The sequence below is a fragment of the Macrotis lagotis genome, chromosome X, assembly GCF_037893015.1.
Source record: "Macrotis lagotis isolate mMagLag1 chromosome X, bilby.v1.9.chrom.fasta, whole genome shotgun sequence".
NCBI lineage: Eukaryota > Metazoa > Chordata > Mammalia > Peramelemorphia > Peramelidae > Macrotis > Macrotis lagotis.
Genome location: NC_133666.1, coordinates 50,412,825 through 50,439,972, shown reverse-complemented (window position 1 = coordinate 50,439,972; position 27,148 = coordinate 50,412,825). Strand labels below are relative to the sequence as shown.

Sequence of the window (27,148 nt, the reverse complement as noted above, 5' to 3'; positions counted from 1 at the left end):
GAGGCGAGTGGGAGGTTATGTATTTCCCAACTCTAGGTAGGAAGGAAGGGTTAGGGTTAGATAGGAGAATATTTTGAAAGTGACTCAAGATAAAAAGAGACAATCTTGGCTCATAATCTTTTCCTCCTCCAGGATGCTTTATAACCTACTCCCCTACCTCACCTTAGCTATACACAGTGACTGTCTTAACCTTGATCTTGCCATTATATACAAGTGTTCTTGTTCAAGAATTCTGTATTTCCTTTAGCTGATCATAATTTTTTATTCTTCCATCTTTCCCTTTGCATTGCTGCTCCTAAACCTGTTTTGACTTCACTTAGACCTTCAATCCCTTTCTCCCTCACCACCTTCCCAAGCCTTTTCTGTCTCTTTTCTCCTTATTCTTGATTCAATTCTATACTTTCCTCTCAAATTTCTTGCTCTTTTGTCCCATCAGTAATCACATTTTTACAAAAACCCAATGGATTAACTCCACCAGGCATATTCTCCTCTCCTCTCCTCTCCTACTCATGCTCTGAATGGAGATGGACCAAGTCATGAAACTTTGCTGACTGGATCCACTACAGACTTATGTTATCTGATAGAATGTTGAATTTGGAATCCAAAATACCTGAGTTTGAATCCTGCCTCAGACACTTACTGGCTATGTGATTCTAGGTAAGGCATGTGACCTCTCTTACCTGTAGTGTTCTCATCTATTAAATAGCAATAATAATAGTTGTAAAATTTTCCTCCTCTTTTCTGTTATGCTCCTTGAAAAACTCCATTTACATTCAGTCCATCTGCTGCCTATCTTTTCTCTTGTAATTCCCCTCTCTCTTCACTCTTCTCTCCCACCCAATCTGGTTTCTAACCTCAGCACTCAACCAAAGCAACTTTCTCCAAAGTCCCCACTGGTCTCTTTAGTTGTCTTTTCTCAATCTTTTCTTTCTTACCCACTTTACAATCTCTGACACTGTTGATTAGGGAAGGAAAGAAAACCTACTGTGTGCCAGATACTGTGCTAAAGACTTTACGAATGTTATTTGATCCTCATAACAATCCCTATGAGATAGTTGTTATTACTTTCACTTTATATTTGAGGAAACTGAAGTAAATAGAGATGAAGTGATTTAACCAAGATCATGTGGGATTAATGGTGGAGGCCACATTTGAGCTCATCTTTCTGGTTCAAGATCCAGGACTCTATCCACTGTGCAACCTTGCTCCCAGTCTTCTATCAGTATCTTCCTGTACTTTCTTCTCTTTAGGTTTTTATGACATTCTCCTGGTTCTTTTTCTACCTGTCTTATTATTCTTCAATTTTCTTTGTTGGATCCTCATTCAGGATGCATCTTCTGTTTTGTTTTTTTTTTAAGTTTTTTTTTTGCAAGGCAAACGTGGTTAAGTGGCTTGCCCAAGGCCACACAGCTAGGTAATTATTAAGTGTCTGAGACCGGATTTGAACCCAGGTACTCCTGACTCCAGGGCCAGTGCTTTATCTACTATGCCCCCTAGCCGCCCCCTAGGATGCATCTTCTAACCAGAATTATCCTCTAAAGCTCTACCCTGTGATTTCTTTTGCATGAATTAGTAAACTCATCAGCTCCTAATGATTCTACAGTTCAAAGTTGATTCAAAAGATGCAGCCACAGTCTCTCTCCTGAGTTTCAGTCCCACTCCTGTCCAACTACCTTTTAGTTACCTCAAACTTAGTGCCTCAAAAGCATCGTCTCACCATGTTCAGAAAGAACTCATTTCTCTTTTCCCCCAAACACTTCCCTCCTCTAAACTTCTCTATTCCGTTGAGCCTTGATGTCATCCTTGACTCCTTATATTTACCTCACATAGCCAATCTATTGTCAAATTTCATTTATACTTTTATAACATGTCCCACTTAAATTCTCATCTCTCCACTAACACAGCTACCATCCTTGCCTCTCTGTGATTATAAATTTGATTTTAATTATTTTCTTCTGATGGCCTCAGGTACTTGAATGACTTTTAACAAAGTTAGATGGAAGAGGGCTTATACAAGCTAATAGGTTTTATTAGGTTGTTTAAGAGATGTTACTCACAAGAGCCTGACTATCCTGGGCAGCAGCAGGACAAAATAAAATTATGGATTCCCACACCAACCCACGGTGAGGTTGAGTATTGCGCAGAAACAGAACAAAGAAGGCAGAGTGCCAAGATGATCCAGGGTCACTTGCAAGTTTTTCCATTAGATAACTGGAGCTTCTTATGCTGTTTATATTTACTTAAGGCAATTTATATTCTCTAGGAGGCTCAAGACTATGTTCTAGACTCTGCCCTACCCCTATATACACCCTTGAATTTGAAGTGATATTATAGAGTTGGATTCATGAGTGCTGGTATTTTCACCAGCTCTTCCTATGTATGTAAGGGTGGCCTCTTTACTGGTATACCTTTCCCTTACATGAGTACTAGAGGAGGAAGACATTTAAATAAGTATAAGTGCCTGGAAGAGATAATCAAAGTGCAGTCTTAACGAAAGCCACCAAATGGTGCTAAGTGATCAAGGTTCTCAGGCAAAATCAGTGTGCATGAACAGGAAAAGAATTCTATCTTTTGCCCAGTGCTTCCATAGATCCCTTTAGCTTGACCTAGGGGTTAAAAATGTACATTTAGTGACTTGACAGCTCCTCTTCATCTACTCTTACTACCTTGCTGGCTGTTTCTTGCTGGGCTCCAGTAGTCCAAAGGCTCACATACATTTAGAATTGGAAGGAACATTAAAAATTAAAGGTCATCAGTTTCAATCTTCCTTTTTTACAAATGAGGAAAACTGAGGCTCGCTCAGGGAGTAGAAATGACTTGCCCAGATTTCCACAGTTCCTCAGAAGTAAAGCTGACTTTTGAAACTAGCTCCTCTTGATTCCAAATCCAGTGCTTTTCCATGCTGCTTGCTTATTTCTGTACACATCCTGTCCATCTTAATAGATTAAGATCATTGAGAATTATCCAGGTCACATTTTACTTTCCATCATAGCTATTCCTATGTCACGGGTAGTGCACTCAATTCAAAATCTCCTTACTGTAGTGTCAGTACCCATGACAGTGCCTGTCTGGTGTTGGATTTTAACCTTCTGTGGTTTGTCTTACTCAAACAATGATTTTGGCAATTCATTTTAAGTTAATAATCCATGTTGATTAACTTCTTGCCCTTTGCATCTTGTTTCTTTGCCTGGTAAGCTAAAGATCATGCCCCAAGTTACTTTTAAATTTTTATTTTTTCCCCAATTACATGTAAAACAATTTTTAATATTCATTTAAAAAATTTTGAGTTCCAAATTCTCTTCCTCTGTCCCTTCCCCCTGACACTATAAGCTATTTGATATAGGTCATACATGTGTTGTCATGCAAAAAGCATTTCCATATTAGTCATGTTGTGAAAGAAGGCAGACCAAAAAATATGAAAAAATAAAGTGAAAAATAGTATACTTAGATCTGCTTTCAGATTCCATCAATTCTTTGTCTAGATGGGAATATCATTTTTCATCAATTATCCTTTGGAATTGTTTTGGATCTTTGTATTGCTGAGAATAACTATTCATAACCAGTTATTGTACACTATTGCTGTTACTATAGGTAAGGTTCTGCTCACTTCATTTTGTATCAGTTCCTGTGCATCTTTCCAGGTGTTTCTGAAAGTTTCCTGCTTGTCATTTCTTATAGGATAATACATTGCAATCATATATTACAACTTGTTCTGCTATTCCCCTCAGTTTCTAATTCTTTACCACTACAAAAAGAGCTAGTAGGAATATTTTTGTACAGTTAGGTCCATTTCCCTTTTTTAAAAGTCTCTTTGGAATACATACCTAAAAGTAGTGATATTTCTAGGTCAAGGGGCAAGCACAATTTTTTTTTTAGATTTTTCAAGGCAATGGGGTTAAGTGACTTGCTCAAGGCCACACGGCTAGGTAATTATTAAGTGTCTGAGGTCAGATTTGAACCCAGATACTCCTAACTCCAAGGCCGGTGCTCCATTCACTGCGACACCTAGCCACCCCCAGTAAGCACCATTTTAAAGCCCTTTGGGTATAGTTCCAAATTGTTCTCCAGACTGGTTTAACTAATTAACAAGTTCACCAATAGGATATTAATGGGGGCAGCTAGGCAGTGCAGTGGGTAGAGCATTGGTCCTGGAGTCAGGAGTACCTGAGTTCAAATCTAACCTCAGACACTTAATAATTACCTAGCCGTGTGACCTTGAGCAAGTCACTTAACCCTTTTACCTTGCAAAAACAAATAAATAAAAAAATTAGTCTACTAGTATCCCAATTTTTCCATATCCCTTCCAACATTTATCATTTTCTTTTTGTCATATTAGCTAATCTAATAGTTGTAAGGTGATACCTAAGTGCTGTTTTAATTTGCATTTCTCTAATCAATAGTGATTTAGAGCATTTTTATATGACTTTAGATAGTTTAGATTTCTTTGTCTGAAAAATAATCTTTGATAATTTATCAGGTAAGGAATGATTTGTATTCTTATAAATTTGCCTCAATTTTCTACATATGTGAGAAATGAGACCTTTGGCGGAGACACTTGCTATAAAACATTTTTCCCCCTCCACCCTGTCCCCCAGCCTTTTGCTTTTCTTCTAATCTTTATTGCTAAGAGAGAAACACCTCTGTGATTGTTGTAGGACAATCTGTTCCTTTATATATTTTAATAGGGACGTACAATGGAGGCATCTTTGAATTCCTGAGGAAAAACCTCACTAAATCCATGGCTTTTCTCCCTTTTTTTGTACCTACAGTACCTACTTTGCATGTCCTGGAAATATAGACTTAGTAGCAAGTTGAAAATTCTGTTTTGCCTGCATTGGAATTAAAAAATAAGAATGGGAGAGGCAGTAATAACTGTTGATGTTTATCAAGGTGTTTGACTCATAGGAAACGCTTAGTTACTTAGTCATTTGTTCATGTTTATGTAGGCATAAGTTTACAAAGCCCTTTATATACATTATCTCATTTGATATGCACAACAATTATATGACGTGCAGTGGATGGAGCACCAGCCCTGGAGTCAGAGGACCTAAGTTCTGATGTGACCTCAGACACTTGACACTTACTTACTGTGTGACCTTGGACAAGTCACTTCAACCTGATTGACTCACATCCAGGGCCATATTCAGTTGTCCTGATTCATGTCTGTCCACTGGACTCAGATGACTCTGGAAGAGAAAGTGAGGTTGGTGACTTAGCTCAGCATAACCTCGGTCAAATCCAATTCACGTGCTTGTCATGGTATCACCTCCTGATGTCATGGTCTTCTTTGAGTACAAAGGGCAAACATCGTCATCATCATCATCATCGTCATCATCATCACGAATACTTTAAAGTTTGCTTGTGCAGTATGTACTCACTGGCACAGGACTGCCAAACATGGCATACCCTCTTCAGAGAGGGTGCTCTTTGAGCAAGGCAGATTTGAAATAACTCGAAGAAACTTGAGATGCATAAGTTTAGAATACCCACCCCAGGTATTTATTTACCTGGACTATTTGTACCTGACCTGTGGTAGAGTATTCTGAGTTATTTTGTTCTGATCAGGCCCATTTGAACACACTGTAACTTGTTTCTAAAATCGTGATCGTTTTGGTCTTTGATAACAAAGGAGAAAACCACAATCAATCTTGATTGCATTGGTTTGCTTTTGTACAACATTTTTAATTTAATATAATTAAAATTATCCATTTGCATAATGTAATGCTCTCAATTTCTTGTTTGTTCATATATCGGGTAAATTATTTCTTGCTTTCCTGATTTGGTTATGGTATCACTTTTTATGACCTTATCTTGGTATGTGATAGAAGATGCTGGTTTATATGTAATTTCTGCCATACTGTTTTCCAGTTTTTTCAGATGTTTTTGTCAAGTAGTGTATTCTTGTCCCAAAACCTTAGGTCTTTGAGTTTCTCAAATATTAGATTTCTATGGTCATTTAGTATTGTGTCTTGTGTACCTAATCTATCCCACTGATCTACCACTCTATTTCTTAGCCAGTACCAGATTGTTTTGATGATTATTGATTTATAATACAGTTTGATTATAGCTGATACAGCTAGACCACTTTTATTAACTTTTTTACATTAATTCTCTTGATATTCTTAGCTTTTTTTGTTCTTCCAGATAAATTTTGTTGTTATTTTTTTCAGTTCTATCAAATAATTTTTTGCAGTTTGGTTGGCACTGAATAAGTAAATTAATTTATGTGGAATTGTCATTTTCATTATATTGGCCCCACCTACCCACAAACGATTGATATTTTTTCAATTGTTTAGATCTAAGTTTATTTGTGTTAATACAGTTCCTGAGTTTGGCAGATAGACTCCCAAGTGTTTTATTTTGCCTGCAATTATTTTAAATGGATTTCTCTTTTTACTTCTTGCTTCTGATCTTTATTGGTAATATATAAAAATGCTGATGTTCTGCGTGGGCTTATTTTATATTCTGCAACTTGGCTAAAGTTGTAAATTTCAACTGGTTTTTTAGCGGATTCTCTAGGATATTCTCCAAGTATACCGTCTTATCTTCTGCAAAAAATGATAGTTTTGTTTTCTTATTCCCTGGTCTAATTCATACAATTTCCTTTTCTTCTCTTATTGCTGCTATAGGTAGCATTTCTAGTGCTATTGAATAATAGTGTTGATAATGGCATCCTTGTTTCATCCCTAATTTTATTGAGAAGACTTCCAGTATATTCCCATTACAGACAGTGCTTGCTGATGGTTTTAGATAGATACTACTAATCATTTTAAGGGATAGATACTACTAATCATTTTAAGGGAAACTTCATTTATTTCTATATTCTCCAGTGGGTTTTTTGCAAGGCAATGGGGTTAAGTGGCTTGCCCAAGGCCACACAGCTAGGTAATAAGTGTCTGAGATCGGATTTGAACTCAGGTACTCCTGACTCCAGGGCTGGTGCTCTAGTCGCCTCATAGCCAGTGTTTTTTAATAGGAATAGGTGTTGTATTTTGTCAAAAGCTTTTTCTACATCTATTGAGATCATCATATGATTTCTGTTCATTTTATTATTTGCATGGTCAAATATAGTGATACTTTTTCTAATACTGAACCAACCCTGTATTTCTGGAATGAATCCCACCTGGTTATTGATCCTTGTGATACATTGCTGTGCTCTCCTTGCTGATATTTTATTTAAAATTTTTGCATCAGTATTCATTAGGAAATTGGTCTCTAGTTTTCTTTCTTTGTATTTAGAAATCAGCATCATATTTGTGTTGGAATTCAATAGGATCTCTTCTTTTTTTCTAAATACTTTATATAGTATTAGCATTAATTGTTCTTTAAATGTTTGGTAGAATTCACTTGTGAATGCATCTGAGTCTGGGGATTTTTTCCAAGTTCATTTCTTTTTCTAAAATGGACTAAAGTATTTTATTTCCTCTTCTATTGATCTGGACAATTTATATTTTTGTAAATATTCTTTCATTTTACTTAGATTGTCAGATTTATTGGCATATAATTGGACAAAATAGCTCCTAATAATTGCTTTAATTTCCTCTGTATGGGTGGAGAATTAACCCTGTTCATTTTGACCCTGGTAATTTGGTATATTTTATTTTTTTTTCTCCATAAAATTATGTCCTAGGTTTTTTGTATTGGTTCAGTAGTTTTATTTCTTTCAATTTGATTAATTTCTTTTGATTTTTTTCAGGATTAAATGGGGATTTTCAGGTTTTTTTTAAGTTGCATCTCCAATTCATCAGTATGCTGTTTTTCTATTTTATTGATGTAAGCATTTAGAGATATAATTTTCCCCCTAATTACTGCTTCAGCTGCATTCCATATATTTCAGTGTATTGTCTCATTTGTTGGCATTGTCTTTAATGAAATTATTGATTGTTTCTATGATTTGTTCTTTGACCCATTCATTCTTTAGGATTAGGTTATTTAGTTTCCAATTAATTTGGAAGGGCTATTTTTCTGTAGCCCTTTAATTAATGTAATTTTTATTGCATCATGGTCTGAAAAGGATCATTTAATATTTCTGCCTTTCTGCATTTGGTTGTGAAATTTTTATGCCCTAATACGTTGTCAGTTTTTCTGTAGAAAGTGAGGTTGTGGGGCGGCTAGGTGGTGTAGTGGATAAAGCACCAGCCTTGGAGTCAGGAGTACCTGGGTTCAAATCCGGTCTCAGACACTTAATAATTACCTAGCTGTGTGGCCTTCGGCAAGCTACTTAACCCCATTTGCCTTGCAAAAACCTAAAAAAAAAGAAAGAAAGTGAGGTTGTGACTTTGCACAGCATCCCCTCACTCATATTCAATTCACATGCATATCATGGCATCACCTCCCTGGTCTTGGTCTTCTTTGAGAGCGAAGGACAAACATCATTCACCTCCTTAACTTCTTTCTTGTTTATTTTTTGGTTGGATTTACCTAGTTATGAGAGGGAAAAGTTGAGATCTGTCCCTTACTAGTACAGTTTTACTATTTTCTTATATTGCTCAATTAACTTGTTCTTAAATATTTGTCTGGTATACCATTTAGTATTGATATTGCTTGATTGCCTGTGGTACCTTTCGGTAAGATGTAGTTTCCTTCCTTGTCTCTTTTAATTAGATCTATTTTTGTTTTTGCTTTGTCTGTGAACATGACCACTATCCCTACATTCTTATAATTTCAGCTAAAGCATAATAGATTCTGTTTGAGACCCTCATCATGTGTGTCTTTCTGCTTCAGATGTGTTTCTTGTAAACAACATATTGTAATTGGTTTTTAATTGTAATTGTGGTTTTCAATCTACTATGCTATCCACTTCTGTTTATGGGTGAATTCATCACATTCATAGTTAAAATTACTGCTTATTTACCTTCATCCTATTTCTCTCTCTCTCTTACTCTCTCTCCTTCCATCCATCCATCCATCCATCCATCCATCCATCCATCCATCCATCCATCCTTCCTTCCTTCCTTCCTTCCTTCCTTCCTTCCTTCCTTCCTTCCTTCCTTCCTTCCTTCCTTCCTTCCTTCCTTCCTTCCTTCACAGTGTTTTGCTTCTGGTCACTGCCTCCTCTAGTCCTTCCTTCCTTCAGTCCTTCCCCCTTTTCTATCCCATTCCCTCTAGTATAAGATAGACTTCTATACTCAATAAAGTATGTATGTTATTTCTTCTTTGAGACAATTATAAAGTTTAATGAAAGTAATTTTCAAGTTATAGCTACCTCTGTCCAATCTTTTTCTTCACTGTAATTTAAGCCTTTTCATGTAAGTTAATTTGCCCCATTCTTCCTCTCCTTTCTCTTTTCTCCGAGTCCATTCTTCTTTCTATACTTAATTTTATTTGCTTTTTGGATAGCATCCCATCAAAGTTAACTTATACTCACACATTCTGTCCACATATATATTTCTTCTAATTGTTCTATTAATGATACAATTAAGAGTTCTGTGTAGGAATGTAAACAGTTTAACCTTATTGAATCCCTTGTGTTTTCTCTTTCCAGCGTACTTTTTTATTTTTCTCTTGAATCTTATATTTGAAAATCAAATTTTCTATTCATCTCTGATTTTTCATGAATAATTTTGGAAAGTCCTCTATTTTATTGAATGTTCATTTCCCCCCAGAAAGATTATGCTCATTTTTGCTGGGTAGATGATTCCACCAGGACCTAACTCCTTTGCCTTCTGGAATATCATATTCTAAGCCCTCTGATCCCTTAATCTGGAATCCTGTGTAATATTGACTCTATCTCCCTGATATTTTACTTTTTTCCTGGCTACTTGCAATGTTTTCTCCTTGAGCTGAGCATTTTGATATTTGTCTGTAATATTCCTGGGAGTTTTCATTTGACAATTGTTTCCAGGAGATAATTGGTGGAATCTTTCAATTTTTACTTTACTCTCTAGTTCTAAGATATCAGTGCCATTTTCCTTGATAATTTCTTGAAGTATGATATCCAGGTGTGTTTTTAATCATGGCTTTCAGGTAGTCCAGTAATTCTTACAATTATCTCTCCTGGATCTATTTTCTAGGTTGCTTTTCCAGTGATGTATTTCAAATTTTCTTCTGTTTTTTAAAAAATTTTGTTTGCTGTACTGGGGCTGTTGGACTTCTCTACAACTGACTTGCTGCATGGAAAGGGGTGGGTTGCAGCCATGGGCCTTACAGCTGTTGTGCTGGATCACTGTTTATTCTTTCCTTTTTCAGAGTGAGAGATTTTTCTTCCCCACCTTCTAAACTGTTTTGGGCTGGAAAATCATTTCACCTCATCTATTTGTTGATTTTAAAACTTTAGAATTAATTTTGAGGCATTGTTTTATAGTAGTTTGAAAGTGAATTTGCAGAGTTCAGGTGTGTTCTTAACTTACTCCATCATCTTGGCTCTGTTCTCTAAACCAAGCTATTTTGAACACAGGTTATATATGTATAAAGATGAATGTTAAGAGACATGGAAAACATTATCAAGAAAATGAGACAATGTGACAGAGTTGTTTATTGTCATTTTCTATATAAAGCTTTTTTTTAAAAAAGATGCCTTAAATATCCTTCTTAGACATCTCCAGTACTTCACCATGGTGTGGAATTGATCCTGTGTTCTCTCAGAGGTTATGACAAGACTGTGTTTCTGACTTTTAAGAACCAATCTATTTCAGTTCACAAAGGCTTCTATCAATGACAGTAAATATTAAGCATGAGGTACAGGGGATACAAAGGCTATGAATGCATATATTTCCTATATGCATAAGAATAAAGACCTGCATGCAAGGAACTGTTAAGCAGAGAAGAGTATGGCAGGTACAAAAATTGATGGGAAAGACTCAGGGAAAAAGGCAAAATTTGATGATAGAGATATCATTATCAGTTTGAAAAGGGAGACTTGATGGGATGGTGGGGAAGATTTAAATAAACTGTGAGGATGGACATGGGCTATTTCAGTGTTGCAGAAATTTTGAGTATGTAAAGAGCTGTTATGTGAACTAGAGCTCAAAAGGTAGGTGGTAGGCAGATTAGGGAAAGGTTTGAAGATCAGAATTAGGTAATGACTTTTTTAAAGTACAGTAACTTTTTAAAAGTTTTTTTTTTGCAAGGCATTGAATGGGGTTAAGTGACTTGGCCAAGGTCACACAGCTAACTAATTATTATTAAGTGTCTGAGGCTGGACTTGGACTCAGGTCCTCCTGACTCCAGGGCCGGTTCTCTATCCACTTTGCCACCTAGCAGACCCCCCCCCCCCATGTATTTCTTAAGAGGTAGATTTTTTTAAAGCATGTAGCCTTTTAAAGTTGGTACAGAAAGAATCAAATATTAATTAAATAACTACGCTCCCACTCCCCCTCCCCCCTGGTGCTCAGAGAGGTTAAGTGACTAGACCAAAGTGTTCAGTGAACTGAACTTCTGTCTTCAGATCAAGGTCTGGTCATTCTGGCTATCCAAAGCTTCCGAAAGAAGGGCTTTGGGTGAATGTTTCCCAGGTTGTCAGGAAAGGTATTCTAGTCATAAGAATATTTTTTCCCTCAAAATAACTTCTTTCCCCAGAATACAAAACATTTGGTACAGGGCAGCACCAGCACAACAAAGTCATTTGTGGAACTGCAATGTTCTTTTTATGATGAGACTTTGGGACCTTCAAGGAGCAATTGAGATTAAATTGTTCCCTCTATTGAAAATTCTAGCTCTAAGGGTTTTCATAAACTACGGAGAGTTTTTCATTTTTTTTTGTTTGTGGTTCTCTACTGAAGACAGTTGTCATGGACAGAATGGATTTCCCCAGGCCCTTTTAACTGACTGTGTTGAGTCACCAGTGTGATTGTGTGGGAGGGGGCTAGGGGAGAGAGGTTAATGGTATTTCTCCAGTTTCCCTGAAGAGCTCTGCACTTGTGATTAATCCATATAGTGTGTGTTCCTTTTCTAGTTTCATTTAATTCGTAACCTCTGGGACCTGTTGAAGAAGTTGCAAATTAAATGAGTCATGACTCAAAATAGCTCACAGTTGTGGGATGCTTTGACTGGGACCAAGTTTCATATTTTTTCTTTGTTCTTTACCACTTTTCTTAAATGTATATCATCTACCTGTAGACTGTAATCCTTCTATGACAATTATCCAACCAGGTTATAAATAGTGAGTGGTTTTTATATTCCTCTGTGGAAGGTGCTTGTTAATTACACCAGACAAATATCATGAATTACCTTGCACTTTCTACTCCCCTAGGGAAAGGTGGAAAGTAGATCTTTCCCAAGCTAAAAGGGGGTGGTCAGGTTTATATCTATGAGGGCTCCAATGGCAGCTTGTCTTGCTATCAGCTCATCTTCAACAAATAACTGGAAAGCATTTTGTTCTTCTAACACCAACAGCCCCTCCCCAGCATCCACTATTTCTGGGCTGGGGATGATTCCATAGTCATGTAATGATATCATAATGATAGTAATTATCATAGTAATGATATCATTGTCATTAATGACCCAAATGCACATATGTTGTGGTAAAAAGACTACTGGACTTTAGATAGAGCTAGGCTCAAATCCCTGGGAAATCCACTTGACCATTCTATGTCTCAGTTTTCTCATTTGTAAAATGGAGTTAATAATTCCACCTATCTCACAAAGTTGTTACGAGTTTTAAATGAGATAATGTACACAAAATGCTTTCCGAATCTTAATATGCTAGAGAAGCATGAGCATTAATTTTGATGACTTAAGTAATTGTGTATATATTCTTTAGTCTTGGACATTTTTGAGGAATTAATAGCCATGGAAGGCTGGGGAAAGACCGAGATCTATAACTAATGATAGCAACAATAATAATAGTTAACCTTGAATATAACACTTTAAAATTTGCAAAGTGCTTTACATATGTTATTAACTCACTTGATCTTTACAACTATCCTGGGAGGTAGGTGCTCTTGTCCCCCATTTTTATAGATGAGGAAACCAAGAAAAAGGTTAAGTGACTTCCTAGGGTCATACAACTGATACATGTCAGAGAAATAAATTGTACCTCAGGTCTTATTGTCTCTAATATGGTTGTGTCCTCGATTCACTCTAACCCTGGTTCCTGAAGGTGTTATCACCTATTTATTTTAGTACCCAATCAAAGAAAAACCTTGGTAAACTGGACAAAATGATTTTGTAATCTCAAGTGGAAAGGTAAAACACAATTAGTTGATGGGGTTCCAAGTACAGAATGAGTTATTTTAGTAAAAGACAGCTCACTAATTTCTTTCTAGCTGATGTCATGAATGTTTTAACAAGGTTGGAGTTGCATACTGAATTCAAGGTACCATTTGTCCCACTAGGAAAACCACCTCATCATTTTCATATGTACTCCAGTGAAATGATCCCAACCAGGAATTTCTCTGAGGCTAATGGATTTTGGTGTGACTTCTTTTAGAATGGGAGCAGATAAACAGTTGTCTTTATAGCAGCATGCTACAATGGAGAGAGTACTGGCTTTGGAATTGGAGGGGACTGGACTCTTAAATCTAAGGTTCCTTCTAACTCCAAACTCATTGTGGAGTTGAATTTGGAGGTGTCCTTTATGTTTGTTTTAGTACATAGTATAAATTCTGCTAGTACACAGCATATCCCACCAAGATCCCTAGGTTGTCTCTGTCCTCCTCTGGTATCCCAGATTTTTTTCCCCAAGTAATGATGAAAAGTCTTGTTTAGACCATAGATTTGCCTGTGGATAGTCTTTCATTGATCAAATTACAGTCAAATTAGAAATTTCCTCTAAAACATGTTTTTCTTTCCTATTTTGGGTTGTATTCGGAATGGACTTTTCTCTGTGATATATATATATATATATATATATATATATATATATATATATATATATATATATATATATTTGGTTTTTGCAAGGCAATGGGGTTAAAGTGATTTGCCTAAGATCACATAGCTAGGTAATTATTACTTGTCTGAGGTCAGATTTGAACTCAGGTCCTCTTGACTCCAGGGCTGGTGCACTTTGCTGCACCCGACTTATATTTTTAATTAATGAATGACTATCAACTGTATGTTTTCCTTCATTTTACTCTCATAAGATCATAGATTCATAGTTTTATATATGGAAACTGACCTTGGAGCTCATTGGGTATAGTATCAGAGGATCAAAAGTTAAGTAACAGTGGAAGTGGCAGATTTGGAATTCAAACACATGTCCTACAACTCTAATTATCTGGTACTCTTTTCATTCTGCATTGGGACTGCCTCCTATTAAAATAAATCTCTCAATACAGTTGAATCCATTCAATGTTATATTAAGAGAATGAATAATAAAAACATCCTTTCTCTATTACTCCGAGTGGACACAACTTATCTTATTGAGGCAATTTTCCAGGTTGGATCAGACTTTCATAACTGAATCAGCAGTTCTACTTTCCTATAGAAAATATACTGAAGAGCTTCAGGGCCTAACAGCTGATAGTCTGCTTGGCCAGAGTATAAATCTTACAAGATGAGTTCATTGAGGGGGCCCTCACTGAATAATCTAAGAGAAAGAGAGGGGCAAGTGGATATTGGCAGATGAGGCACAGTGCTGCAAAACTATTTTGAGAACTGAAAAACAGAGCCTTGAAAATGGGATTAAAAAGTAAAATGAAAAAAGAAGCAGCAGCAGCAGCATAGGAATTGAGAATGCAGCCAGAGAAATGAGACCCCTTTGTTGAATTCTTTGTACCACCCCCTGGTAGCAGAACAACCTTCCTCAAGAAAATTCTTGTTGGGTTTCCTACCATTAGGAGGCCACCATTTCTGTGTAACAACAGATGATCCGAAAATCATTATCTCAGCATCAGAATGAAGGTGTGTGTGTGTGGGGGGGGGGAGTTTGGCTTTGTAGACATTAATCTCTTATTCTTCTTAAAGGGTGAAACACAGTCGATATCTGAGGAGGAAGAGATAGGGAGGTGCAGCTCCCCAGGGTGAAGGAATGGACATTTATTCCTCAATTCTTGCAGATAGGACAAGATTAGACCCCTGAAACTTGAAGAGGTGAAGATGCCAGGTTCTGATCCAGTTAGTTATTTATAAAAACTGTGAACAGACTTATTATCATCATCATCACCAGTGATCCTAAAATGATCTAATTTGGGACCAATGTAGAAACTAATATGAATGGTTTTATGTCATGAGATCTATTTGGAACTTGTATTTCATTGTACAGACTCCTTCCATTCTCGCTAAACCAGTGTTTGGTATTTTTGGTTGCCTTATAACAACTTAATCAATTGGTCAGCAAGCATGTAATAAATGCTTGCTGAGTGCCAGTTACTGTGTTGACTGTTCTGCTTTGTTAGTTCCCTCTGCCCTCCAGAATTGGACCCAAAATGCTCTGCTTGACCCTTGGGAGTTCAGCCCCATCCTCCCTTTCCTGTCTGACCCAGACCTCTGACTGTCCCCTAGGTTTGGAACATTCTCCCTCATTTTCCTTTGTTTGGACTCCTGAATTCCTGACTTCTCTTAAATCTCAATTAAAATTCTGCCTTCTCCAAGAAGCCTTTCCCAACCCCTTTTAATTCTAATGCCTTTCCTCTTTGAATTATTTCCTCTTTATCCTGTCGGTATAACTTATTTGTTCATATTTGTTCACTTGTCTCTTCCATTTGATTCTAAGTTTCATGAGGGTAGGAACACACAGTAGCACTTAATAAATATTCACTGCTTGGGATTGCAAAGACAATAAAGGGTCCCACTCATAACAGAATGAAAAGGGAGTGAAGATGTTTGACCACAAATAGCTCCATTGGTTTTTAGCTGGTTTGGTCCCTGAGCTGAATAAAGGTGGAAGTGGACTGTGAGGTGCCTGCTCCTTGGGGAGTAGAAGGCAAACAAATGAGCATGGAGAAGGGAAGTGGGGAGCAAGGTGTGAGAAGATACGTGGGATGCCAGGCTAGTCAGACATATGTTTTCACACTGACACTCTGCTATTGGAAATGGATGATCCCTGAGCTCATTTGGCAGAATGAAGACAGAGGACAGGCATGGAACGTCACATCTTAGAATAGTTGGAAGGGCCATCTAGTCCAAGCACTATTTGTACAAGGCTTCCTTCTTACAGCAAACCCAACAATGATGAATAGCTCACCACTTCTTGAGGTTGCCCAGTACACTTTGGGACAGCTATTGTGGTTGACTTTTGTCTCTTTATATTAAGGTGCTTTTTCATGTCAAAGAATTTTTTTTAAAAAATCCTGAGTTGGTTTGAACAGTCTCATAGAGGTCTATAATTTATAGTGGACAACTATACACCCAGTTTTGTTGAATTGTGAAATTCTAGTATGGTACTAACAAAGAACCAATCTCCCTGCAACTTTGCATTTTTAGAAGATTTCTCCTCTTCAGGAATCAGTCGTTTTAAGTGTCTCATGTTTTAAATAAACTACCCCTTTCAAATCTGAAACAGACACACTTTTGACAGGCTATATAAATTGTAAGATATGGACCATCATAAGTACTGAGCTTGTAATCCAGGCTCCACTTTGCTGCTTAACAAACTGGGCAGTCTTGGACAAATTCCTTCAATTCTCTGGGCTTCACCTCTCTATTTGGGATATTAGGGAATTGGCCTAGTTACAGATTCTTAATCTGGGGCCAGTGAGTTTTTTAAAATATTTGATTAATTGTATTACATTGTAACTTATTTTCTTTGTATTTTATTATATTGAAAAACTGAGAAGGGGCCATAAGGCTTAATTTAAAAGCTGAAGAGGTACAGGGGAAAAAAACACAACAAAAACAAAAGTCCAGGACACACAAAATGATTAAGAACTCTGGGGCTAGATTAATTCACAGGTCCCTTGAAAAGCCCTTTTTATTCTTACGAATTTTGAATTCAAAGATATAATTATTTCTAAAATATCTTAAATAAAAAAGGGACAAGGAGAGAAGACCTGCCTCATCTCACTTGTTACAAATAGAAAAATATTTTTCCTACTTATTAGCTCTTTTTTAAAAAGCCAGAGAACTTCTCAGGTGTCATCCAGTATTCTAAATCAAATTCAAATTGCGTAAGGCTGCTTAATAGTGTTTCTGTTTTAATTTGGTTTACTAGTCCCACATGTACTTTTTATAAGAGTAGATTAAACATGCATAATTAAATTATGTAACAAGGTTTAAGCAAGATGGAAGAAGGAATAGTAAAAGTGCTTGTAGGCGTAACCTTAGCATAGTTAGAAATGTTAGCTTATTTGGTGAAAGACCCTTTGTCCTTGACTAACTACATTACCCAAACACTTAGCTTGAATAGTTTATATCTAACTAAAGTTTCTTAATGAAGGACTTTGCAAGTTGAAATGCTTTTTCCCCATCTCTCTTATCATTTGAGGGTATTTGCAGGGTTCTAGAAGACTGAAAGTCCAATAAAATCTTGTTGTGCTCTAGTACCAGATTCTAGGCCCTCTTACCAGGGCTAGTGGAATGAGCTCAAATGTTAGAATCAGGTAAGTGGGACTGAAACTGAAGTCAAGACAGCATGAATCTCTGCATTTCTCCCAGCATATCTGCCTGGGCAGCATTTTGCCTGACTTCTTAAGCAGCAGCCTACCCCATAAACACACACTCATAGAGTCACCCAGGAGATAGGCACATAACACATATGCTTCTGGTTGCCTTCCTGCAGGTGGTTAAGTAGCCAGGCACGCACATAATCAAGTCTCACCAAGGAGAAAACCCAGGACTCCCAAAGCACTTTCGTTGGGTTATATGACTATACCACATGTTTGAACCTCATTTGGTCTTTGTTCCCAATCTCTTCTAAACTCTGCGCATCACCATTGCTAATCAGTTTGAAGGGTACACCAGCTCATCTTAGCACCAAATTTGCCCAAATACCACTCATTTTATAGCTCAGGTGGGAGCAGGCACTCCAAGAGCCCATCTCCAGCCCTCATCCCAAGCTGGCCTAATGTTCCACAGGTCTTAAACTGGTTTCTCTATGTTCAGGACTTGGAGGTGTGTGGATGTTCCAGTTAACTTAGGGTTAACAAGAAGATCCATTTTGGTTTTGCTTTTGTAGTTTAGGATCTTTCTAAAAGATTGAACTGCCCTATTAAGTTTAATCCTTGGAACAGAATTGAATCTAATTTTTTGATGGCTGAGGATCTTTGCCTTGGGAAAGTCATCAGTCTGAATTCTAATTCTCATTGTCCAGGGATGTTTTGTTTTTTTCTTTAAATTAATCCCTGACAGCAAGGTGTTTTTGTCTGTCTGAAAGTAATCTCTCCATTCTCAAATTTCTCCAAGTACTTGGTCAAGATTTCTCTTCATTACATCCTAATTTATGTCATATCTATCCATGTACATGTCTGTTCTCTCCTCTTCTACAGCCTTTCCCCCCATATACTGAACTTCATTTTAGTTGCATTTGAAATATGAAGGTGGAAGTCACATTACAAAGGGGTTAGATAGTGAATGGAAAGGAAGTTAAAGCATCAAGATGATTTTTTGATAAGTTTAGCAAGAAATATAGGATGACAGGATCTAGTGAGTTTGTTTTAAAGCCAAGAGAGGGTTGAGAGTCTATAGGTAGTAGGGAAAGGGTCAATAAATAGGGACAGATTAACTGGGAATGATGCCCCTTTGCTGAAGAAGATGGGAAGGAGTAAAGTCAAGGGTGCATATAGAAAGGTTGGCCTTGGCAAGCAGAAGGGATACCAGGTCATCAGATATTGCAGTGAAGGAGGAGATGATGGAAGATGATGTAAGAAGAATGTGGGAAGAAGGATCTTTCTTGTGAATAACTTCAATTTTTAAAAATAGAGCATGAAGAGCAATTGAATGAAGCTAGGTGCTGCAATGGATAGAATACTGGTCCTGGAGTCAGGAGGACCTGAGTTCAAATTTGGCCTCAGACACTTACTAATTACCTAGTTGTGTGGCCTTGGGCAAGTCATTTAACTCTATTGCCTTGCAAAAAAAAAACCCCAAAAATGAAACATGTAATGAGGTCTTCAGATGAGAAGGAATGAGAACCATAGGAAACTTCAAGAGAGAAGAAAATTTTCAATTGGGGAAGAGCAGTATTACTTTGCTGTGATGAGGACCCAGGTGATACGAGCTAACAAATTTATAGTGAACACAGCATAATTTTGTGACTTCTTTCTATTTTATTCAGCAGAATATAAATAAAAACTAGCAATATAGACAGATGATAGGAGTGAATCAGGTTTAATTGATGAGGGAATAAGAAATCCAGCATAGAGAAATGTTGATTTGTCCACATGTTCTTGAAGAAGACTATGACATCATGGGAGATGATGCCATGACAAGTACTTGAATTGAATTTGAGTGAGGAGGTGCTGTGCTAAGTCATCAACCTTACTTCCTCCTCCAGAGCCATATAGATCCAGTGACCAGATATGAATCAGTACAACTGGAGATGGCTCTGGATGTGAGGCACTCAGGGTTAAGTGACTTGTCTAAGGTCACACACAGAGATAGTGTAGAGTTGAACTAGCTGGTTTTCCAAGGGTTCAAGTTTGGGTAGAGAAGAGAGTGTAGTTAGAGCAGGGGTATTAGACTGAGGTAGTACTAACAGATTGAATGCCACAGTTAAGATGAAGAATACGTTTAGGAAAAATGAGGCATAGAGAGACAGAAAGATTAAGGATTATGATCAGATAAAGGAAATTCAGAGTCCCTGAACAAAGGAGTTGAATACTTAGGGTAGCTAGCAAGATCATCAATATTACTATCCTTGTGTGAAGGTAAAGTGGAAGGGAGGAATAGGTTATGGGTATTGAGTATAATCATGTTGTGACTGCAATAGAGGTGGTTTTCTTAAAATTAAATTTTATTGTACCCTTTTTATTTTTAATTTTCAGTTGTAAATTATCTCTTTCTCTACCCCCTACCCCACCTATTGTAAAAGCAAGAAATGCAATACCCATTATACATATGAAGTCATGCAAAACATATTTCTGTAATAACAATGTTCTAAATTAAAAATAGAAAAATAAAAACATTTGTTTCAATCTTCACTCCCAGTTAATCCTCTCTCTTGAGGCAGATAGCATTTTATGTCATTAGTCTTTTGGGGTTATGGTGGATCATTGTTTTGAGCAGTTACTGAGTCTATCCCAGTTTATTATAATATTGTTGTCACTATATAGGTTAGGTTTTTTTTTGATCCTACTCACTTCACTTTGCAGTAGCTCATGAAAATCTTCCATGGTTTTTCTGAATCCATCCCCTTCATCATTTCTTACAATGGAAGAGTACTATGATCATATTTATGAACCATAAATTGTTTATCTTTTCCTTAGGTGATGAACATTTCCTCAGTTTCCAATTCTTTGTCATCACAAAAAGAGCTCTTATAAATATTTTTGTGCATATGAGTCTTTTTTTTTTCTTTTTCTTTGATGTCACTGGGGTACAGACCTAATAGAGATATTGCTGGGTAAAGGGTTTGCACAGGTTTATAACTCTCTGGGCATAGTTCCAAATTGTACTCCAGCATGTTTGGACTAGGTTTCAGGTCCAGCAATAGCTTATTAGTGAGGGGCAGCTAGGTGGTATAGTGGATAAAGTACTGACCTTGGAGTCAGGAGTACCTGGGTTCAAATCTGGTCTCAGACACTTAATAATTTCCTAGCTGTGTGGCCTTGGGCAAGCCATTTAACCCCATTTTCCTTGCAAAAACCTAAAAAAATAGTTCATTAGTGAACATATTTTCCCACAACCCCCTCCAGCAATTGTTATTTTCCCCTGATGGTTGTGACTTGGTACCTGAGTTTTAAAATTTGCATTTCCCTAATGATTTTGAGCATATTTTCAAATGACTATTGATAGCTTTGAGTTTTTCCACTAAAAGCTGTTCTTTTGACCTTTTATAAATTGAGGGATGGTTCCTATTTTAAAAAACTTGACTCTGTTTACTATATATTTGAGAAATGAAACCCTTATCAGAGAAACTTAAGGCAAAAATCCCCCCCCCACCAGTTTCCTACTTTTCTGCTAATTTTGTGTGCATTGATTTTGTTTGTGCAAACCCTTTTTAATTTAATGCAATTAAAGTTATACATTTTACTTCTTGTGAACTTTCCTCTTGTTTGGTCTTGAACTCTTTATCTTTCCATAGATTTGACATGTGATTTCTTCCATGTTCTACTAATTTACTTATGATATCATCCTTTATGTCTTAATCATGTACACATTTTAAGCTTACCTTGGTATATTGTATGAGCTGTTAATATGTGCCTCACTTTTGCAGACTACTTTTCAGGTTTCCCTGCAGTTTTTGTCAGATAGTGAGTCCTTGTTCCAATAGCAGGGGGTCTTTGGATTTATCGGACACTAGACTGCTGTGCTTATTTGTTTCTGTATATTGTATATCTCATTTATTCATTTGATAAAGCTCTCTATTTCTTATCCAGTAACAAATTATTTTGATAATTGCTATGTTGTAGTATACTTTGAGATCTGGTATTACTAGTCTACCTTCTTCACTTTTTTATTGATTCCCTTGATATTCTTGACCTTTTGTCATTCCAGATGAATTTTGTTAATTTTTTGTAGCTCTATACAATAGTTCTTTGATAATTTGATAGGTATAGCAGTGAATAAATATATTAATTTAGGTAGTATTACAATTTTCTTATTCTTATTAATAAGATTCATTATTAATATTTCTCCAATTGTTTAAATATGTCTTTATTTGTGTAAGAATTGCTGTATAACTGTGTTCATATAGTTTCTGATTATATCTTGGCAAGTAGACGTCTAAGTATTTTATACTGTCCATAGTTATTTTAAGTGAAATATCTCTTCTTTTCTGCTGGATTTTGTTGGTAGTATATAAAAATGTAGATTATTTGTGTGGGATTATTTTATATACTGATACTTTGCTAAAATTTTTAATTGTTTTTACTGGTTGATTAGTTGACTCTCTAGGGTTTTCTTAGTATACCATCATGTCATCTGCATAAAATAATAGTTTTGTTTTCTCATTGCCTATGCTTATTCCTTCTATTTTTCTTTTATTGCTATAGATAGCATTTCTGTACAATATTGAATAATAATGGTGATAATAGACATATTTGATTTATCCCTGTTTTTCTTGGGAAGGCATTAAGCTTATCTTCGCTACAGGTAATGCTCTTGGTTTTAGATAGATACTATTTGTCATTTTAAGAAAAGTTACATTATTTCATGTGCTTTCTAGTGTTATAATAGAATAGGTATTTTATTTTGACAAAAAAGCTTTTTCTGCTTCTGTTGAGAAAATCATATCATTTTTGCTGTTTTTGCTTATTGATACAGTCAGTTGTTCTAGTAGTTTACTTGTTATTGAGCCAGCCTTGCACTCCTAGTATAAATTTCATCTCGTCATAGTGTATGGGCTTTACTTTACTTGCTAGAATTTAAAATTTTTTTGCTGTCATATTCATTGGGGGGAGGGATTGGTTCATAATTTTCTTTCTTCATTTTTGCTGTCTGTTTTAGATATCAAAGCCATATTTGGATCATAGAAGAAATATGGTAGGACTCTTATTTTTCTAAACATTTTATATAATATTGGAAATAATTATTCTTTAACTATTTGGTAGACTTTTCTTGGTTGACTTTCCCTGTAAATCCATCTGGTCCTGAATGTTCTTTGAGTACTTGTTTGAGTTTTTCAGTTTTTTTCTCAATTAAAATTATTCAAGTATTCTATTTCCTCTTCTGTTAATCTGGACAGTTTATGTTTTTATAAATATTTATCCTTTTCATTTAGATTATAAATTTTATTGGCATATATTTGGGCATAACAATTTGTAATAATGGATTATTATCATATTTTATTGTACATTTATGCTTTTCATTTTTAATACTAATAATTTTGTCTTCTTTTAAAAAAAACAAATCATCCATTGGTTTATCTATTATATTTTTTATAAACCCAATTCCTATTTTTATTTATTCAGGTTTTTTTACCTTTCAATTTTATTAATCTCCTTTGATTTTTAGAATTTCTATTTTTTGTGTTAATTGAAGATTTTTAATTTGCTATTCTTCTGAGTTTTTTTTAAAACTTATGTGCCCAATTTATTCATGTACTCTTTCTTATTTTTGTCTCTTTTTTCTTTCTTTATTTTCCCAATTACATGCATTGATAGTTTTGTCATTCATTCTTTTGAGTTACTTATTTTTCTGCCAACCTTTCTTCTCCTCCTTCCTCATGGCAGCAAACAGTCTAATATAGAGTGTATATATACAATCATGTTTAGTATATTTCCATATTAATCATGTTGTGAAAGAGGAAGTAGAATTAAGGGAGGAAAAAGATCATGAGAGAGAAACAACATAAAAAAAGTTTTTAGAAGTGAACATAGTTTACTTTACTCTGAATCAGACTCCATAGTTTTTACCCTGGATGTGGATGGCATTTTCCATAGCAGTTCTCTTAGGATTGTCCTCTCAGTTAAGTCCATCATAGTTCTTCATCTCACAATGTTGCTGTTAATATGTACAGTGTTCTCCTGATTTTCCTCACTTCACTCAGCATAAGGTCATGCGAGTTTTTCTAGACTTTTCCTAAGTCTGTCCACTCATGATTTCTTACAGAACAATATTATTCCAGAGGATTTATATATCATAACTTGTTTAGCCATTCCCCAGTGGATGGGCATTCCCTCAACTTCCAGTTCTTTGCCACAAAAAGAGCTGCTTTGAATATTTTTGTACATGTGGGCCTTTTACCCTGTTTTATTATCTCTTTGGGATATAGACCTAATAGTTGGTATTTCTGGATCAAAGGGTATAGACAGTTTTATTGTCTTTGCACATAGTTCCATATTGCTCTCTGGAATGGATGGCTCTGTTCACAACTCCACCATCAATGCATTAGTGTCCCAATTTTTCCACTTCCTCTCCAACATCCAACATTTTCCTTTTTTTATCCTTTTAGCCAGTTTGATAGGTGTGAAGTGGTAGCTTAGAGTTGTTTTAATTTTTATTTCTTTGATCACTAATGATTTGGAGGATTTTTTTTTCATATGACTGTGGATAGCTTTAGTTTTGTCATCTGAAAATTGCCTGTTCATATCCTTTGACCATTTATCTATTGGGGAATGACTTGTATTCTTATAAATTCAACTCAGTTTTCTCTATATTTTAGATATGAATCCTTTATCAGAAACACAAGCTGTGAACATTGTTTCCCAGCTTTCTGAATTCCTTCTACTCTTGCTTGAATTGGTTTAATTCATGCAAAAATTTTTTCTTTCCCTCCATCCTATCTTCCCCCATTTGTATTTTTCTTTTTCCTTTCCCCTGATCCCTCCTCATCAGTGTTTTGCTTTTGACTGCTACTTGCCTCAAACTATATTTTCCCCGTTCCTTTCTACTTCCCCATAGAGTGGGATAAATTTCTAAACCCAATTGGGAATGTATTTCATTCCCTCTGAGCCAAATCTGTTGAGACTAAGAATTATTCAGTGTTTTCACTCTCCACACTTCCCCTCTACTAAAATAGGTTTGTGCCTCTTCATGTGGTGCTAATTATCCTCTAATGTCTCCACCTTCTCCCAGTGGTCCCTTTCCCCCCCAAGTTTTAACTGTTTTATACCTGTCTCGTACCCACATATTCTATCAAAGTATACTTCTTTTTACTGTCCTGAAAAAAGTACATTTCTCAAGAGCCATAATCATTGTCATATCATAATCATACTCCCTTTCTGATTATCCTCCCTCCAGTTATCCCAATAGAGATATAACTCATTTGAAGCTAAAATACCATCAAATCTTGATCAAGTTATACCCATACCCTCTGTCTAATTACATTCCTTTCAACTGTCCTAATAGAAATACAGTTCTCAAGAGTTACAGGTATTGTCTTCCCCTTTAATCTTATTGACTAGAATTTTTTTCTTAGTCTTAGTGATGAACATTTTTATACATTCTCTTGAGTCTTGTATTTATTTGAAAATCAAATTTTCTATTCAGTTCTGGTGGTCTTTTTATCAGGTAAATTTGAAAGTCCTTTGTTTCATTGAAAGTCTATCTTTTCCCCTGAAAAGATATATTGAATTTTAGAGGGTAATTGATTTTTGGTTGTAATCCAAGTTTCTTTGCCCTCTGGAATATCATATACTAGGCCCTCCGATCCCTGCTGATAAGTTCCCTGATATTAAAATTGCTTCTTTTTGGCAGCTTGCAGCATTTTCTACTTCAGCTGGGAATTCTGAAATTTGGCTACAATATTTCTTGGAGGGTTAATTTTGGCATCTCTTTCTGGGGGGTAGTCAATGTATTCTTACAAGGACTATTTTATCTTCTTGTTCTAGGACATTAGGGCAGTTTTCTATGTTAATTTCCTGCATAATTTTTGTCCTGACTCTTTTTCTGATTGTGGATTTCAGGTGAAACAATAATTTGTAAATGATCTCTCCTGGATCTGTTTTCTAGGATGGTTGTTTTCCCCTAAGAGGACTTCATATTTTCTTATTTTTTCAGCCTTTTGTCTCTGTTTGATGGAATCTTAATGTCTCATTAGTTTCCATTTGTCCAATTCTGATTTGAGGGGTTTTATTTTCTTCCATTAATTTTTATGTTTCCTTTTCCAGTTGGTTAATATTGCATTTTGATGAGTTACATTTTTTTTCAGTTGGTCAGTTTTACTTTTTGATGAGTTATATTCCTTTTCCTGCTGGCCATGTTTTCACTTTTATAGGAATTTATTTCTTTTTCTGTTTGGCCAATTTCACTTTTAAATGTATTGTTTTCTTCAGTCAATTTTTCATAATTCTCCTGCATGATTCATTTCTTTTCTCCATTTTGTCATTTTCTTCTCTTCTTTGATTTTTAAGTTTTTAAACTCCTTTTTGAGCTTTTTCAAGAGTTCTTTTTGGATTTGAGATAAATTCAAAAACCACTTTGAAGCTTCACACGTGAGCATTTTGTCACTGCTTTTCTCTTCTGTGATGGTGTTTTATCATCTCTATCAGAATAATAGCTTCTTATGGTTTGCTCTTTTTTGCTCATTTTGATAGTTGAGTTCTCATCCTGGGGCAAAAGGGGCACAGTCCCAAATTTTTTGTGCCAGGTCTGGGTTTTTGCTCCCTGACTTACCACTTGCCTATGGCATTGTCTCTGGTGTTTCAGGTGCTAGTGGTTTTTTCCCCCTATGTTAGGGTAGCCCATCCTAGTCCCCCCTATTGTCCCAGCACTCCTGGCTGCATTCCTGGCTTGAACTTTGTTTTCCAAGCTAGGTTTGGGATCATCACTGCTGGTCTGCTGTCATAGAGGCCTGCTGAGCCCTGATGTGAGCTGTGCTGTGGCTAAGATGGCTTTCCAGCTCTTCTGCCTGCCCTGGGCTATACTCCTCTTTTACCCATATGAGATAGATTTTTGCTGAAGTTCCTTCATGATATCTTGAGTTGAGAATTTAACTCCATTTTTTTGTGGGTTCTGTCACTTTAGAATTTGTTAAGAGACTTTACTTAAAGTTGTTTGGGCAAAACTCTAGGAGTTTTCTAGATTCACACTGCCATCGTGGCTCCTGATCTACTCTTTCAAACTTAGATTGATATGTGTTAAGAGATATAAATTTCCCCATAAGTAGTACTGCATCTCACAAATTTTGGTATGTTTTCTCATTGTTGTCATTGTTTTTAATGAGATTATTAATTTTTTCTTTGATCTTTTTGACCCTTCATTCTTTAGGATTAGATTATTTAATTTCCAGTTAATTTTAAGTTGTTCTGCAAAGACCCGTTATTCAGTATAATTTTTATTGTGTTACGGTTCCAAAGTGTGCATTTAATAGTTCTGTTTTTCTATATTTGTTTCTTAGAATTTTATGTCCCTACACAGTCAGATTGTTAAGGTGCATGTACACTCTTTTTTTGTGCCTATTTGACATTCTCCAGAGATCTAACTTTTCTAAAATTCTTTTCACTTCTTTGACTCACTTTCATGTTCATTTTATAGTTTGATTATCTAGGTCTAAGAGGAATAAATTGAGGTTCCCCACTAGTATAGTTTTATTGTCACTTTCCTCCTGTAATTTACTTAACTTTTCCTTACAAATCTGGATGCTGTGCCATTTAGTGCCAGCCCTTTGTTTTCATTGGTTTCTGTAGATCCCATGAGTCGATTCTCTCTGCCAGCATAGATGAGCAGCTATCCTGTAACCTGTGACCTTAAAAAATTTCCTGGGGTGCTGAGAGTTCAAGTGATTTAC

At 36.0% G+C, this 27,148-nt stretch overlaps 1 long non-coding RNA gene across 1 annotated transcript in view; it reads left to right on the top strand.

Moving 5' to 3' along the window:
* The window catches only part of LOC141502842 (uncharacterized), a 150,451-nt gene that overhangs the window by 42,453 nt on the left and 80,850 nt on the right, over positions 1–27,148 (top strand). The window lies entirely within an intron of this gene.